Here is a 15986-nt window from a genome sequence, read left to right as displayed (position 1 = left end):
TGAGATAAGATGGGGGAGGGGAAATGAGGAAGCTGGAGAAATCTGCATTCATCCCTTGTGGTTGGAGGGTTCCTAGGCAGAAGATGAGGCGCTCTTCCTCCAGGCGTCGTGTTGCCATGGTCTGGCAATGGAGGAAGCCAAGCCAATGGTTGGTTGGTGCAGGTGTCCCAGAGGTATTCTCTGAAACGTTCTGCAAGTAGGCGGCCTGTCTCTCCAATGTAGAGGAGGCCACATCAGGTGCAGCGGATGCAGTAAATGATGTGTGTGGAGATGCAGGTGAATTTGTGGCGGATATGGAAGGATCCCTTGGGGCCTTGGAGGGAAGTGAGGGGGGAGGTGTGGGTGCAAGTTTTGCATTTCCTGTGGTTGCAGGGGAAGGTGCCAGGAGTGGAGGTTGGGTTGGTGGGGGATGTCTACCTGATGAGGGAGTCGGGGAGGGAGTGGTCTTTCTGGAACGCTGATAGGGGACGGGAGGGAAATATATCCTTGGGGTCTGTTTGGAGGTGGTGGAAATGACAAAGGATGATACGATGTATCTGGAGGTTGGTGGGGTGGTAGGTGAGGACCAGTGGGGTTCTGTCCTGGTGGTGATTGGAGGGGCAGGGTTCAAGGGCGGAGGAGATGCGGTGGAGAGCATCGTCAACCACGTCGGAGGGGAAATTGCGGTCTTTGAAGAAGGAGGCCAGCTGGGTTGTTCGGTATTGGAATTGGTCCTCCTGGGAGCAGAGGAGGCGAAGGAATTGGGAATATGGGATGGCGTTTTTACAGGGGTCAGAGTGGGAGGAGATGTAATCTAGGTAGCTGTGGGAGTCGGTCAGTTTATAGTGAATGTGTGTTGAGTCGGTTGCCCGAGATAGAAATGGATAGGTCTCGGAAGGGGAGGGAGGAGTCTGAGACGGTCCAGGTAAATTTGAGGTCTGGGTGGAAGGTGTTAAAGTGGATGAACTGTTCAACCTCCTCGTGGGAGCACGAGGTAGTGTCGATGCAGTCATCGATGTAGCGGAGGAAAAGGTGGGGGGTGGTGCCAGTGTAGCGGAGGAAGATGGACTGTTCCACATATCTGACGAAGAGGCAGGCATAGCTGGGGCCATGTGGGTGCCCGTGGCTACTTTGGTTTGGAGAAAGCGGGAGGATTGGAAAGAGAAGTTGTTCAGAGTGAGGACCAGTTCAGTCAATCGAAGCAGGGCGTCAGTGGAAGGGTACTGGCTGGGTCGGCGGGAAAGGAAGAAGCGGAGGGCTTTGAGGCCTTAGTGATGGGGAATGGAGGTGTATAGGGACTGGATGTCCATGGTGAAGATAAGGCATTGGGGGCCAGGGAAGTGAAAATCATGGAGGAGGTGGAGGGCGTGGGTGATGTCCCGAACGTAGGTGGGGAGTTCTTGGACTAAGGGGGACAGTGCCGAGGTATGCAGAGATGAGTTCAGTGGGGCAGGAGCAAGTTGAGACAATGGGTTGGCCAGGGTAGTCAGGTTTGTGGATTTTGCGCAGAAGGTAGAAATGGGCGGTGCAGGATTGTGGGACGATGAGGTTGGAGGCGGTGGATGGGAGATCCAAGGTCCCAACTGAGGCCATCCAAGGTCTCAACTGAGGCCATCACCATGGATACCGAACTTGGCTATCAACCTCTGCTCGGCCACTTGTGTTTGCTGACCTGAAATGTGTATGAGTATCTACAAGTGAGTGGGTGAGTGAGTATAAAGGGGTATAAATCTGTGAGATGCTGCATTTGGGAGTGAATGTGCGAGCATATGAGAGAGAGTTTGTGTATGAGCACACACACACATACACACACAAACTTGTACACACATTTAAACAGCCAGCACTGTTCTTGAAACACAATGCAGGATTGAGGCTTGGGTGGGTTTCCATTGGAGGATTCGCATTAACAATCCAGCAGCTTGGTGCAGGCTTTAAAATATTTACTGAGGTAAGCAGGAAGCCTCTTCATTAGGGTTTTCATGGCCTTATGCTATGTAGATTGGTCGAGCCAATTTACTTTTGCAGTCCTTTGTAACCTTCTGCTGCCTTCCAGCTTATCTCCATCACTTGACATCTCATTGAAATCTAATGCACTTTCCTCAATTCACAATTGTATCAAAGACCATAGACTCATACCATTATTCAATACTACCCAAATTGAATAATAGAGACTGCCCTGACCATGATGGCCTGGACCAAGATTATTGAGGTGGTCAGCTACCATGTGGCCTACCAAGATCTTGGGGACAGTGCTGGAAGAGAATCAACGATCTCCTCTGATCTACTGAACAAAGGAGCTTGGTGGTATGGAACTGTCTGTAAGGTGAGTGTCAGGCTACATATATGTATATGTGGTCCAGTGAGTGAATGTGTGATCAGTCTCAGCACTGCATAGCACTTGAGGCCAAAATGTGACAATTTGGATTCAGTGGATACAACCAAATAAGCAGTCCCAGAGCCAGAAGGAAACGATGAAGGCAAGACAGATAAGATCTTCAGAATTGCTGAGGAAAATGTCGCAAGGTTACTGGGAATGGGGTAGTTGAGGGGATGGTAGAGAGAAAAAGGCAACAGTGAGAAAGCTGCTCTAGTAGACAACCAGAATCAGATGAGGAATTCTGTTTCTACTCCTGGAAGCTGATAGAACCCAGGCCCCAGTCATTTGGATATTAAATTTTCACATCACAGCGACAATCTCCCACATTCTGCATCAGTTCAGGTTCACTCATCTGGCAGTGGATGGGTTATTTCTAAAATCAGGGTCCCATTCTAATGAACACAGCACAGACTTGTCTCCAGCAGCAAACAGACTGTGACAGTCGAGCTCCTGGACAATAAGAAATCCCCCTCTATATGAGGATCCTGATCATGGAGAAAAGTCTCTGATGGAAACAGTGATTAAAGGGATAAGAAGTGAGGAGTCAGCGGCTGTGCTCAGTTTTGTGAAGAGTGTACCTATACCATATGGCCAGCCATGCTTCAGGGCGGGAGCATCCTTTCCCTGGAGACCATATCACAGGCTCTAGTAGCCTGGTCTGAGATGACTACCTGGGTGAGTGCTGTTTCCAAGGTCTGGAGGAATGGCCAGCAGTGCCTTGAGCTCTCTCCTGTCCTCCAATTTAAATACCATAAACTCATCTGCAATCTCACTCTCTCTGCTTGTTCACCCACTTTCAACCAAGGATGTTGCTATAAACCTCTTCCCTCACTCTGTTTCTTGAGCCATTCCCAGGCTCCCATATCAGAAACTCCACCAGAAGTTGGGTGATCCCATGGAGAGACATGTCCAGCAATCTCAGGCCCAGACACCTGTACTCCAACTGGTCATTGGTCCTCATGCCAGAGGTACAGCAACAAAGGAATAGAAAAACTACCACACACTATAGGTGACCCTCCCTCACAAAGACGGAGATGGGAAGGAGTCACCCAGCCCCCCACAGGCCCTTCACATGCCTCCTCTCAGGTCACTACAGTAGTGGTCAGACCCTCCTTCCACCTGTCTACTTCCCTTACAGACCCTTGGCAGTTCAAGCCAAGGAGGATCCAGACGTTCAACGTGTTGGGCTCATCCAGATACAAACAGACCTGGATTACCCAAACAAACCTCCAGGATTAACAGACACCAGTGTCAAGCAAGCTCCCTCCACCACAGCTGCAGAACCAGGGACTACACACGCGTGCGCACACACAAACACACACGCACACAGAACATTTTGAGAACACTGGTGGCATAGCTGATAGCTCACTGTATGTTAAGTCTCACATTTGCACAACTTTTATAGGTTTTACACCACATGTTTGTTTGAACCTCTCTGTAGCTCCAAATGTAACTGTACCAGGATGATATCTGACTTCATGTCTATGCAGGATGTCTATGCTGAGAGTCTCCAGTGGCATCTGAAAACAAGAGGAACAAAGTGCATATGGAGCAAAGGGTCCTGCTGACACCATTGCCCCTCTTGAACAAATGTTCTTTCCCTGGCACCTGTGCAAAACTTTTGGTGCCGAATGAAGTGGTCAGCAATATATCAGCAGGGAGATGTGCACCTCACAGAAACCCAATGCATTCACATCACATTGGATTAGGGTCAGTTTCATGATGAAGGGTTTTTGCCCGAAATGTTGATTTTCCTGCTCCTCAGATGCTGCCTGACCTGCTGTGCTTTTTCAGCACCACTCTAATGTAGACTCATGACTGTTTCATAAGACTTAATGAAGGCTATAGTTATAGAATTGGCAAAGGAGTTAAAGATGGGGTTTCCTGAAAAAGCAAAGAAGGCAAAGGTAATTAACATACTAGTGCAGTTAATGTTGACAATATCAGAGTGACAATGTACTCTAAACTTAAAGGTGTAAATACTGCGGGGTATTTTCTGTATTTTTGATTATGAACTGAAATGGAAAAAAGGCTGTTTTAAAAGCCAAGGACGGCAGAAAGGATTACTACTCTTTCAAAAATCAAGGTTACTGGTACTTCAATAGCTGTTTATTCAAACAGTGAAGAAGGTTACTGCAGATGGGACCAGGACGTACATGCGAAGACAGATTTGGCTTGTAACAAGTAGTTGACTGGTCTGTGGAGTGGTAATAGTTGTTGATGATGATAATGTTCTACCTGTCAACAACTGTGATTTGCTTCCAGGTAGCTGAACAGCTTTTGTGATTATGAATAATATGATCACAAACATTTGGATCTCCAGGGAGTGCAGTGACATATTTTTCTCATCAGTTAAAAAGAACCTTAAGCATGAATTAAGCTGGTTTATTTTCCCTCATGTCACTGTCTAAGCTGTGGTTTCTAATCATTTACTGAAAGACTTAAAAAATTGTGAACTAGTCATTCTGTGCCTCCTGCAAGCCAGTGAAACATACTTGGAGAACAGAGCTTGAGGAGGCCCTGACAAGCCAAGAGGATCATTCCAGTGAACCCTGTGGATTGGAACTATTGAACTTTCTTTCCAGTTTTCCCTCCATTCTTTCTTTTCTCTGTATGTTTGTGCATAAGGAGTTTTCTAAGAGTGTTAAGGTTTTCATATTACGTATTGACTGCTTCAAAATTGTTTACCTGTAACTAAAATCTATTTCTTTGTATTGATTAGTAATTCTTGTTATGTACAGAAAACTACTCCATGCTTTCTATCAATCTGAATCAGTAAAGACAGGTAAATTGGGGACTTTTGTATATTTTTATAAAATCTTTAATTTTTGTCAGTGGTATCTGGTTTTCAGTATGGCATTCCAGTGAAGCTTGCTAAAATTTGTGGGATCAACGGGAATCAATTTTGAAACAGTGACAATAAGGATTTGGGTATGGTATTAGTAAATAACAGGTGAAAAAAATGCTGCATTCTGTAATACATTCAGAAATGGTACTGGAAACAGCAAAGAAATTCCTGCAGGTGGAGCTGTTGTCTTTGATACTCATAAATGAACTTGTAAAACCCAGGTTGATTGAATTGGCAAGTAAACTGGAGGTAGCATTGCCTGACCAGAGCTGGGAATGCAAAAATAATGGTGATACTAGCATGACACATCCCCTACACGATATACAAGAGAGACCACATTGCGGTAGTGAAACATTGGAATCAGGTGAAGTTCGGTTACAGCTAAACCAGCTTGAGCATGAGTGCAAGATGAAAATGCTGAAGATGGAATTCCAAAAAGTGGAAAAAGAAAAGACAAATGGACATCAGAAAACTAGAATAAGAATTGCAAAGGGGAAGAGAAGAGGGAGAACATGAATGTTGGCTTAAAATGATGTCATTGAAGCAGGAGTTGTCAGGTACTGATGTAGTCTCTGATGGGGAAATCTGAGACACAATCTAAAGTCTAGTAAGAAAATGTTTAAGTTTGCACAGGCCCTACCAAACTTTGAGGAAAGGGATATGGAGGCATTCGTTATGTAATTTGAGAAAATAGCGAGACAGTTGAGTCAGGCAAAAACACATACAGTGCTGGAGAAACTCAGCAGGTCTGGCAGCATCTGGAGAGAGAGAAACAGAGTTAACATTTCAAGGCTAGTGTGACTGTTCTTCAGAATATTTACTACAGGAGGATTGGACATCACTGTTGGAGAGTAATTTGACAGTCAAAGCATGGAATTATTTGCTGTAAGAATTCAAGGGATTTGGCCATGTTGGCTGTCTGAGGCATATAAGCAAAGGTTCCAGAATTTAAGGAAACAGCTGGGTAAAAGTATTAAGCAAAGCAATTTTGACAGGTGGACATGTGTGTTAGAAGCTGAAGCCATGTGTGCAGTCATGGAGTCATACAGCACAGAAACAGAGCCTCCAGTCCAACCAGTCGATACCAAACTTAACTAGTCCCACCTCCCTGCCCTTGACCCATATCCAAACATTTTTTATTTATGTACTTATCTAATATCTTTTAAACGCTGTAACTGTACCCCCGTCCACCATCAGAGACTACATCAGTACCTGACAACTCCTGCTTCAATGACATCATTTTAAGCCAACATTCCCCAGAAAGTTAATTCCACACACGAAGCACTCTCTGTGTAAGAAAATTGCCTTTTGTGTCTTTTTCTCAATCCTTCTCCTGTCACCATAAAAATATACCCCTCGTCTTGAAATCCCCCACTCTACAGAAAGGATACCTGACATTCACTTATCTATATCCCTCATGATTTTATAAACCGCTATAAGGTTATGCCTCAACCTCCTATGCTCCAGTGAAAAAGGTCCCAGCCTATCCAGCCTCACCTTATAACTCAAACTCTCCATTCCTGATAAATCTGTTCTGAACCCTCTTCAACTTAATTATATCCTTTGCCTAACAGGGTGACCAGAACTGGACACAATGTTCTAGAAGAGGCCTCATCAACATCTTGTACAAGCTCAACATGACATCACTGACAAACCAACCAACTTCCACAGCTACCCAGGCTATACCTCTTCCCACCCTGCCTCCTGCAAAAATGCTATTCCTTATTCCCAATTCTTCTGCCTGCATTGCATCTGCTCCCAGGACACAGCAGGTGGCCTCCTTCTTCAAAGACCGCAATTTCCCCTCCCACATGCCCTCCAGCGCATCTCATCCATTTCCTGCACCTCCACCCTCGAACCCCACCGCTCTGGTCCTCACCTTCCACCCAACCAACTTCCATATACGCCGCATCACCCTCCACCGTTTCCACCACCCTCCCCACCCCATCTGCATTTGTGAGAGACCATTCCCTCCGTGACTCCCTTGTTAGGTCTACATCCCAGCCCCCCACCAGCTCATCCTCCACTCCTGGCACCTTCCCCTGCCACCACAAGAAGTGCAAAACCTGCGCCCACATTTCCCTCCTCACCTCCGTCCAAGTCCCCAAACGCTCCTTCCACATCTGACAGAAATTTACCTGCGCTTCCACACACATCATTTACTGTACCTGTTGCACCCGATGTGATCTTCTCTACTTGCGGATTGTTTCAGAGAACATCTCTGGTACACCTGCACTAACCAACCCCACTGCCCCATGGCTGAACACATTAACTCCCCCTCCCACTCCACCTAGGCTTCTTCCATCGCTACACCCTAACCACCTGACCCTTGGAAGAGGAAATCCTCATTTTCCGCTTTGGAACCCTCCAGCCACGTGGGATCAATGTGGAATTCACCAGTTTCCTCATTTCCCCTTCCCCCACCTTATCCGAGATCCAACCTTCCAACTCGGCACCATCCCCTTGACCTGTCCTACCTGTCCATCTTCCTTCCCACCTATCCGCACCAACTCCTCTCTTACCTATCACTTTCACCCTCACCTTCATCTATTTATTGCATTCCCAGTTACCTTCCCCCCAGCCCCACTTCCTCCCATTTATCCCTCAGCCCCCTTGGCCCACAAGCCTCATTCCTGACAAAGAGTTTATGCTCAAAACATCAAATCTCCTGCTCCTTGGATGCTGCCTGACCGTTTGTGCTTTTCCAGCACCACACTGTTCAACTTAACATAATATCCCAACTCCTATACTCAAAGGTCTGAGTGATGAGGGCAGACATACTAAATGCTTTCTTAACTACACTGTCTATACGTGACACAAACATCAAAGAGTTATGTACCTGAACCCCTAGGTCTACAACACTACCCAGGGCCCTATGTTTAATTGTATAAGTCCTGCCCTCATTTGCTTTTCCAAAATGCAATATTAATTTATCCAAATTAAGCTCTATCTGGCACTGTTCAGCCCATTGGCTCAATTGATCAAGAACTCTTTATAATCTTAGATAACCTGTGTCACTGCCCACTATACCACCAATTTTGGTTGTAGAGAAATTGTTCTCTTAGCAGAAGTTTAAAAACTCACTACCTTCTGTAATAGAAACCCATGTTGTAAATATAGACACACAACAATAATGCTGATGATTCTGAATTAATTCATAAATGGACTTTTTATCTTTTATCCCCGTAAGTTCTAAAGAAATGGGAAATGGGAAAGTGAAAGGAATGCAAGAAACCAGGGTAAAGAGTGGTAAAGATGGAATGCCCAAAGGTTTCCTTCTCAGATCAGAAGGGAATGTAGTGAATCATAGAGTTATAGAGTCATTCAGCAGGGAAACAGACTGTTTAGTCCAACCAGTCCATGCTGAACATAATCCCAAATGAAATTTGGCCCACCTGCCTGCTCCTAGCCCACATCCCTCCAAACTCTTCCTATTCATGTACTTGTCTAAGTGCATTTTAAATGTTGTAACTGTGCCCATATCCACCATTTCCTTAGTAAGTCCTCTGCAACTGTAACATGACCTGCCAACTCTTGTACTCAATACCCCAACCGATGAAGGAAAGCCTGCCGTCTGCCTTCTTGACCACTCTATTGACCTACATCGCCACCTTTAGGATACAATTGACCTGACCACCAGGTCTGTACAACCATTTTCCCAGGACTTTTCCATTTACTGTATACTTCGCTCTAGAATTGAATCTTCCAAAATACATAATCTCACATTTGCCCAGATTGAACTCCATCAGCCATTTCTCTGCCCAACTCTCCAATCTATCTATATTCTGCTGCATTCCCTGACAGTCCCCTTCACTATCTGCTACTCCACCAATCTTAGTGTCACCTGCAAACTTGCTAATCAGACCACCCATACCTTCCTCCAGATCATTTATGCATATCACGAACAACAATGGTCCCAACACAGATTCCTGTGGAACACAACTGGCCACAGTTCTCCATTTTGAGAAACTCCCTTCAACTACTACTCTGTCTCCTGTTGCCCAGCCAGTTCTCTATCCATCTAGCTAGTACACCCTGGACCTCATGCGACTTCACTTTCTCCATCAGCCTACCATGGGGAACCTTATCAAATGGCCTTACTGAAGTCCACGTATATGACATCTACAGCCCTTCTCTCATCAATCAATGTTGTCAGTTCCTCAAAGAATTTTGTTAAGTTGGTAAGACATGACCTTCCCTGCACAAAACCATGCTGCCTATCACCAATACGTCCATTTTTTTCCAAATGGGAATAGATCCTATCCTTCAGTATTTTCTCCACCAGCTTCCCTAACCCTGATGTCAGGCTCACCAGTCTATGATTACCTGGATTATCCTTGCTACCCTTCTTAAATAAGGGGACAACATAAGCAATTTTTCCAGTCCTCCGGGACCTCACCCATATTAAAGGATGCTGTTAAATATATCTGTTAAAGTCCCAGCTATTTCCTCTCTTGCTTCCCTCAGTAACCTGGGTTAGATCTCATCTGGACCTGGGGACTTGTCCACTTTAAAGACTTTTAGAAAACCCAACACTTCCTCCCTCCTTATGCCGACTTGACCTAGAGTAATCAAACATCTATCCCTAACCTCAACATCAGTCATGTCCCTCTCCTCAGTGAACACCTTGCAAAGTACTCATTAAAGATCTCGCCCATTTTCTCTGACCCCACACATAATTTTGCTCCTTTGTCCTTGAGTAGGCCAACCTTTCTCTAGTTACCCTCTTGCTCCTTATGTATGAACAAATGACTTTGCGATTTTCCCTAAACACATTTGCTAAAGATACCTCATGACCCCTTTTAGCCTTCTTAATTCCTTGTTTCAGATTGCTCCTTTTCTCCTAATATTCTTCCAAAGTTTTGTCTGTTTTCAGTCACCTTTACGTATGCTTCCTTTTTCCTCTTAGCTTGTCTGTCCTGCATTTTAATCAACCTCTCTTTAAAGGCCTCCCACATATCAAATGTGGATTTACTCTCAAACAGCTGATCCCAATCCACATTCCCCAGCTCCTGCTGAATTTTGCTATAGTTGGCACTCTTCCTTTAGGACCACTGTCGTCCTTGTCCATGACTGTTCTAAAGCTTACTATAACCAAAGTAATCCCCCACTGAAACTTCAACCACCTACTGTTCTAAAGCTTACTATAACCAAAGTAATCCCCCACCTGGTCGGGCTCATTCCCTAACACCAGGTCCAGTGTGGCCCTTTCCCGAGTTAAACTATTTACACACTGCTGTAGAAAGCCCTCCTGGATGCTCCTCACAAATTCTGCTCTATCTCGACCTCTAACACTAAGTAAATTCCAGTCAATGTTAGGAAAATTAAACTCTCCTATCACCACCACCCTGTTGCTCCTACATCTTTCTATGATCTCTTTACATATGTGTAGCTCTATCTCACGCTCGCTGTTGGGAGGCTTGTAGTATAGCCACAACATTGTTACCGCACCCTTCCTATTTCTGAACTCTTTCTATAGTGCCTCGCTGCTCAGGTCCTCCATAGTGCCCTCCTTCAGCTGTGATATCATCTCTGACCACTAATGCAACTCCTCCGCCTGAAGCATCAATATCCTGAGATATTTAGTTGTCAATCAGAATGCAGATTTGAACTTAAGCAAGCAGTCAGCCCAAACTAAAACTGAGGATTTTTTTTGTTTATTCATTCATGGGATGAAGCAGTTTCAAATGTTAACTCTGTTTCTCTTCACAGATGTTGCCTGACCCGTTGAGTTTCTGTTTTTATTCCATGCATGTCAGAAGCATTCCTTTAGTTTTCTTACTGGCAACACGGACCTCTGAGGCCCATGCACATCAGTAACTCCAACGCCAATTGTCAAGCTCAGAGCGTTGGAATAGAGGAGGAGTTTCTCCTCTCACAGTGAAACTGAACACCCTTTATCACAGACTGCTGTTGAGGTTGGGTCATTATGTATATTGAAGGCTGAGATAGATTTTTAATCAGTAAGGGAATCAAGGGTAATGGGGGACTAGCAGAAAAGTTGTTAAAGATTATCAGTCAACCACAATCTCACTGAAAGGTGGAGCACTTTGTATGGGTTGAATGGCCTGCTTTGTTCCTAATCCTGTGATCATACACGTGGCAGAGTCACTTGCTACATTTCCCATTCCAGCTCAAAGTTTGTCCTGTTTGACTTTGCCCTCAGGTTCACATTCCCCTGTTAATTTAATTTAAGCCCTCCTCAACACACCCAATCAGAATATTCATAGCATCATCTATATTAATCTATATTAATGATTTATCTATATTAATCAACTCCAGCCTCCCCCCTACTCTTGACCCACTCCAATTTGCCCATCGGACCAACAGATCCACGTCAGATGCCATATCACTTGCTCTTCACTCCTCCCTAGAACATCTTGACACCAAGAACAGCTCCATAAGAATCCTACTTATTGACTACAGTTCGGCCTTCAACACCAATATTCCCTTGAGACTGATTACTAAACTTAGTGATCTCACGACTATGCCCCACTCTCTGAACTGGATTCTCAGTTTCCTGACCCATATGCCACAAACAGTGAAGATTGGGGACAATATTTCATCGTCACTATCGCAACAAGCTTTCTTGGACTCTTCATGTGAATGCACTGGTTACAAAGGCCCAACAAATTCGGCATGACGTTGAATACCCTTGCCAGCTTTTATAAGTGTGCCATCGAGAGCATTCTGTCTGGATGTATCATTACCTGGTACGGCAACTGTACCATTCAAGATCGGAGACAGTTACAGAGAGCGGTGAACTCAGCCAGAACCACCACAAAGGCCAACCTCCCATCCAAAGAATCCATCTACCAGGCCCGCTGTCAAGGAAAGCAGCCAGCATTCTAAAAGGTCCATCTCACCCTGGCAATGTTTTTCTACAACCTCTACCATCGGGGAGAAGATACAGAAGCCTGAACACGCACCAGCCGGTTTCGCAACAGTTTCTACACTACTGTTGTTAGAATACTGAATGGACTCACAAACTCTTAGCATTTGTCTGCACCTGTGTTTTTGTTTTTGCTGCTATTTACCTATTATTTAATATCTATGCTCCTTAACCCTGTGTATTGCTCGAAAGACAAAGCTTTTCACTGTGCCTCGGTACACATGACAATAAATTCAATTCAATTCAATTCAATCCAATTGGAAAACAATAGTTAGTTCTTCTATAATGCGATGGTTGCAATTCTTGTGCAACGCTGCATTATAAAAAAATTGCACTTTAGAAACAATGCTTAAAGTGTTGGCAATGTAACTGCGTTACAGCCAACACACATTTTAAAAGTTTGTTCTTCAGAAACAGTGTCCCCAATTCATCAATTGCGTTACAGTGAATTCGCGTTGATGAAATGCGCATTATAGCAGAACAGCCTGTATATGAGTGAACTTCAAGGGACTCCTACACTATATGTCTGGATCTTGAACTGCTTGGCAATTGTCCATTCCCTTTCTTCCTCCATGTTCCTAAAGTGTGGCATGACCATCTCTCTGAGCAATCCATGCATGTGGTTCTTAGCCTCATAGATGCATCAGTGACTCCAGCCATTGGTCATGATCTGAAAGCTGGAGATTAAGCCTCTGCAGCTCATGATGCTTCCTGCACGTGATTCTGTAGGTCACCATGGTATCCATGAGTTCCCACATATTACAAGGCAGAATTTCCACATGCTGAAAATGTGTTGCTGGAAAAGTGCAGCAGGTCAGGCAGCATCCAAGGAACAGGAGAATTCCAAGGAACAGGAGAATCGACGTTTCGGGCATAAGCCCTTCTTCAGGAATGCAGAAGGGCTTATTCCCGAAACGTCAATTCTCCTGTTCCTTGGATGCTACCTGACCTGCTGCGCTTTTCCAGCAACACATTTTCAGCTCTGATCTCCAGCATCTGCAGTCCTCACTTTCTCCTAGAAGAATTTCCACATGACTGAGCTGCACTGCTTACCAAAACTTCACATATATTAATTTACTCGTATTACTTTATTTCACTTTGCCTTAACTTATCTTGCCCTATTGTTGGTGATTCCTAATTTTCAGTTACTTAAAGACATCCTCTAACAGCAAGAACTAGGTAGGACCACTCAAGATATAACCATTCAGGGCTAAAAGAGCGAACTTGTGCTTGGTGGCAAAGGATGTGGGCACGATCCTAAATGAATACAGGTACTCTGCATAGATATTCACCCAAGAGAAGGATATGAAAGATAGTGAGATTAGTGTGAAACATGCTAATTTGCTAGGGCATTTTGAGATCAAGAAAGGAGTGGTATTGGGTCTCTTGAAGAGTATTAAGGTAGATAACCCCACAGGGCCCAATGGTATCTATCCCAGGTTAATGAGAGAGGCAAGAGAGTTTTTTTTAATCCATTCAAGGGATGAGAGTGTCACTGGCTTGGCCAGAGTTACTTACAGGCTAGACCAGGTAAAGACAGTAGTTTCCTTCCCCGAAAGGGCATTTGTGAACCAAATGGGTTTTTCCAATAATCGACAATGGATTCCTGGTCATCATTGACTCTGCATTCCAGATATTTAACAGCTGCCATGGCAGGATTCAAACTTGAGTTCCCAGAATGTTACCTGGGTCTCTGGATTAAGAGTCCAACAATACTACCACAAGGCCATCACTAGCCACTGGAGAAGTCCTGGAGAACTGGTGAGTAGTTAATGTTTTCCTCTGTTCAAGAAAGGAAATAGAGATAATCCAGGAAACTATAGACTGGTGAGTCTCACACCAGTCATTTTGAAGCTATTGGACAGAATTCTATGGGGATAAAATTTACATGCATTCGGAAAAACATCAGGATCTGTCAGCACGGCATTGTGCAGGGCAGGTCATGTCTTACTGACCTGATTGAATTTTTCGTGTAGATGACAAAGATGTTCAATTTGGGTAGAGCAGTGTATGTTGTCTACGTGGATTTTGATAAGGCTTTCGAAAAGGTCCCTCTTGGGACGCTCATCCACATGCATGGGATCCACAATGACTTGGCCACTTGATCTCAGAATTGGCTTGCCCATAGAAAACAGAGGATAGTGGCAGAAGGGTGTTTTTCTGGCTACAGGTCTGTGACTATTGTGTTCCGTAGGGATCTGCACTGGGATCTCTGCTATTTGTGATATATATAAATGATGAGTGGAGTTGTGGATAGTGTAGGGGGTTGTCAAGGGATACAGCAGGATGTAGGTCACCTGCAGATATAGGAAGAAAACTGGCAGATAGAGTTTAATCTGGTTAAGTGTAAGGCATGCACTTTGGGAGATCAAATGTTAAGAATAAGTATCTAGTTAATTGCAGGACGCTGAACAGCACTGATATACAGAGTGACCTTGGGGTTCAAGACCATAGCTCCCTGAAAGGGGCCACGCAAGTAGTTAGGATGTAAATGCTTGCCTTTATTGGTCGGGGAATTGAGTACAAGAATCAGGATGTCATGTTGCAGCTTTATAAGACTTTGGTTGGGCCACATTCTATTTTGATCACCACATTACAGGAAGGATGTGGAGGCTTTGGAGAGGATGCAGAAGAGTTTTATAGGACGCTGCCTGGATTAGAAGGTATGAACGAGAGGGTAGAAAAATTCAGGCTGTTTTCTCTGGAGCAGGAGAGGCTGAGGGAAGACTTGAAAGAAGTCTATAGAATTATGAGATGCATAGATAGGGTTGATGGTCAGAATCTTTATCCTCCGAGTTGAAATCTGAAAAACCTGGGGGAGTGTATTTAAGGTGAGAGGGGAATAGTTCAAAGGAGATGTGAGGGGCAAGCTTTCTCACACAGTGGATAGGGGTCTGGAACACACTGTCAGGGGTTGGTTCAATAGGGACGTTTAAGATACTTTTAGAATGTACAAGGAATAAGGGATATGAACCATGAGCAGGCAGAAGGGATTAGATTAATTTGAGGTCATTTTTGGTGCAATATCATGGGCCAAAGGGCCTGTTTCTGTGGCGTATTGTTCTATGTTCAATGACCGATCAATTATTACAGTCAAGGTGGATCTCAGACATTACTTGACATTACTGTGAACAAACCTTCGATATTTGAATGGCCTAGTAGTTTAGGCAGAGGCCACTAAACCTACTTATAGTGTGAATGATGTGATCCAAACTGAACTGGAATGATCAGAGTAATACTGTACAACAGTGCTGATGGGTTGGCAAGTGGACTCTGGTTGGTAGAGGCATTGCCGTGGCAAATATGTGAGTTAGATGATGGCTGACAGAAAGATTATTGCAGAACCCAGCACCATTCTCCAGTTGAGGCTGATCCAGATCTCCTGTTTCTTTGTATTCTTGCTGCTGTTTATAATCCCCAGGATTCGCTGTGCCTTCCTTACCACTTGCTTCAGCTTCAGAGACTAGTACACATAGACCCACAGATGTTCCTGGAGGACGTTGGGCTGTAGCTCTCAATGACTCCTCTGTATGACATTGTTCTGCTGGGATTGATGCTAAAAGATCTCAAGCAAACGTTTCAGGGTTAGAGCATGTGGCTTAGTTGTAACATGTGGCCCCATCTCATTGCATTGATATTCCTCTTTATGTTGGTCGCATAGTTAAGGTTACGCATGTCACATTCAGTTTTCCTGTCTCTTGTTTCTGAACAGAGACAAAAGAAACTGCAGATACTGGAATCCAAAAGGGGGCAAGCAGGAGGCTGGAGAACACAGCAAGTCAGGCAGCATCAGGTGGTGAAGAAGTCAACGTTTCGGGTGTAACCCTTCTTCAGGACTGACATTTCATTCCTGAAGATGAGTTATTCCTGAAATGTCGATTTCTCCAGCC

Source organism: Chiloscyllium plagiosum, chromosome 27, assembly GCF_004010195.1.
Source record: "Chiloscyllium plagiosum isolate BGI_BamShark_2017 chromosome 27, ASM401019v2, whole genome shotgun sequence".
NCBI lineage: Eukaryota > Metazoa > Chordata > Chondrichthyes > Orectolobiformes > Hemiscylliidae > Chiloscyllium > Chiloscyllium plagiosum.
This window is presented reverse-complemented; position numbering follows the sequence as displayed.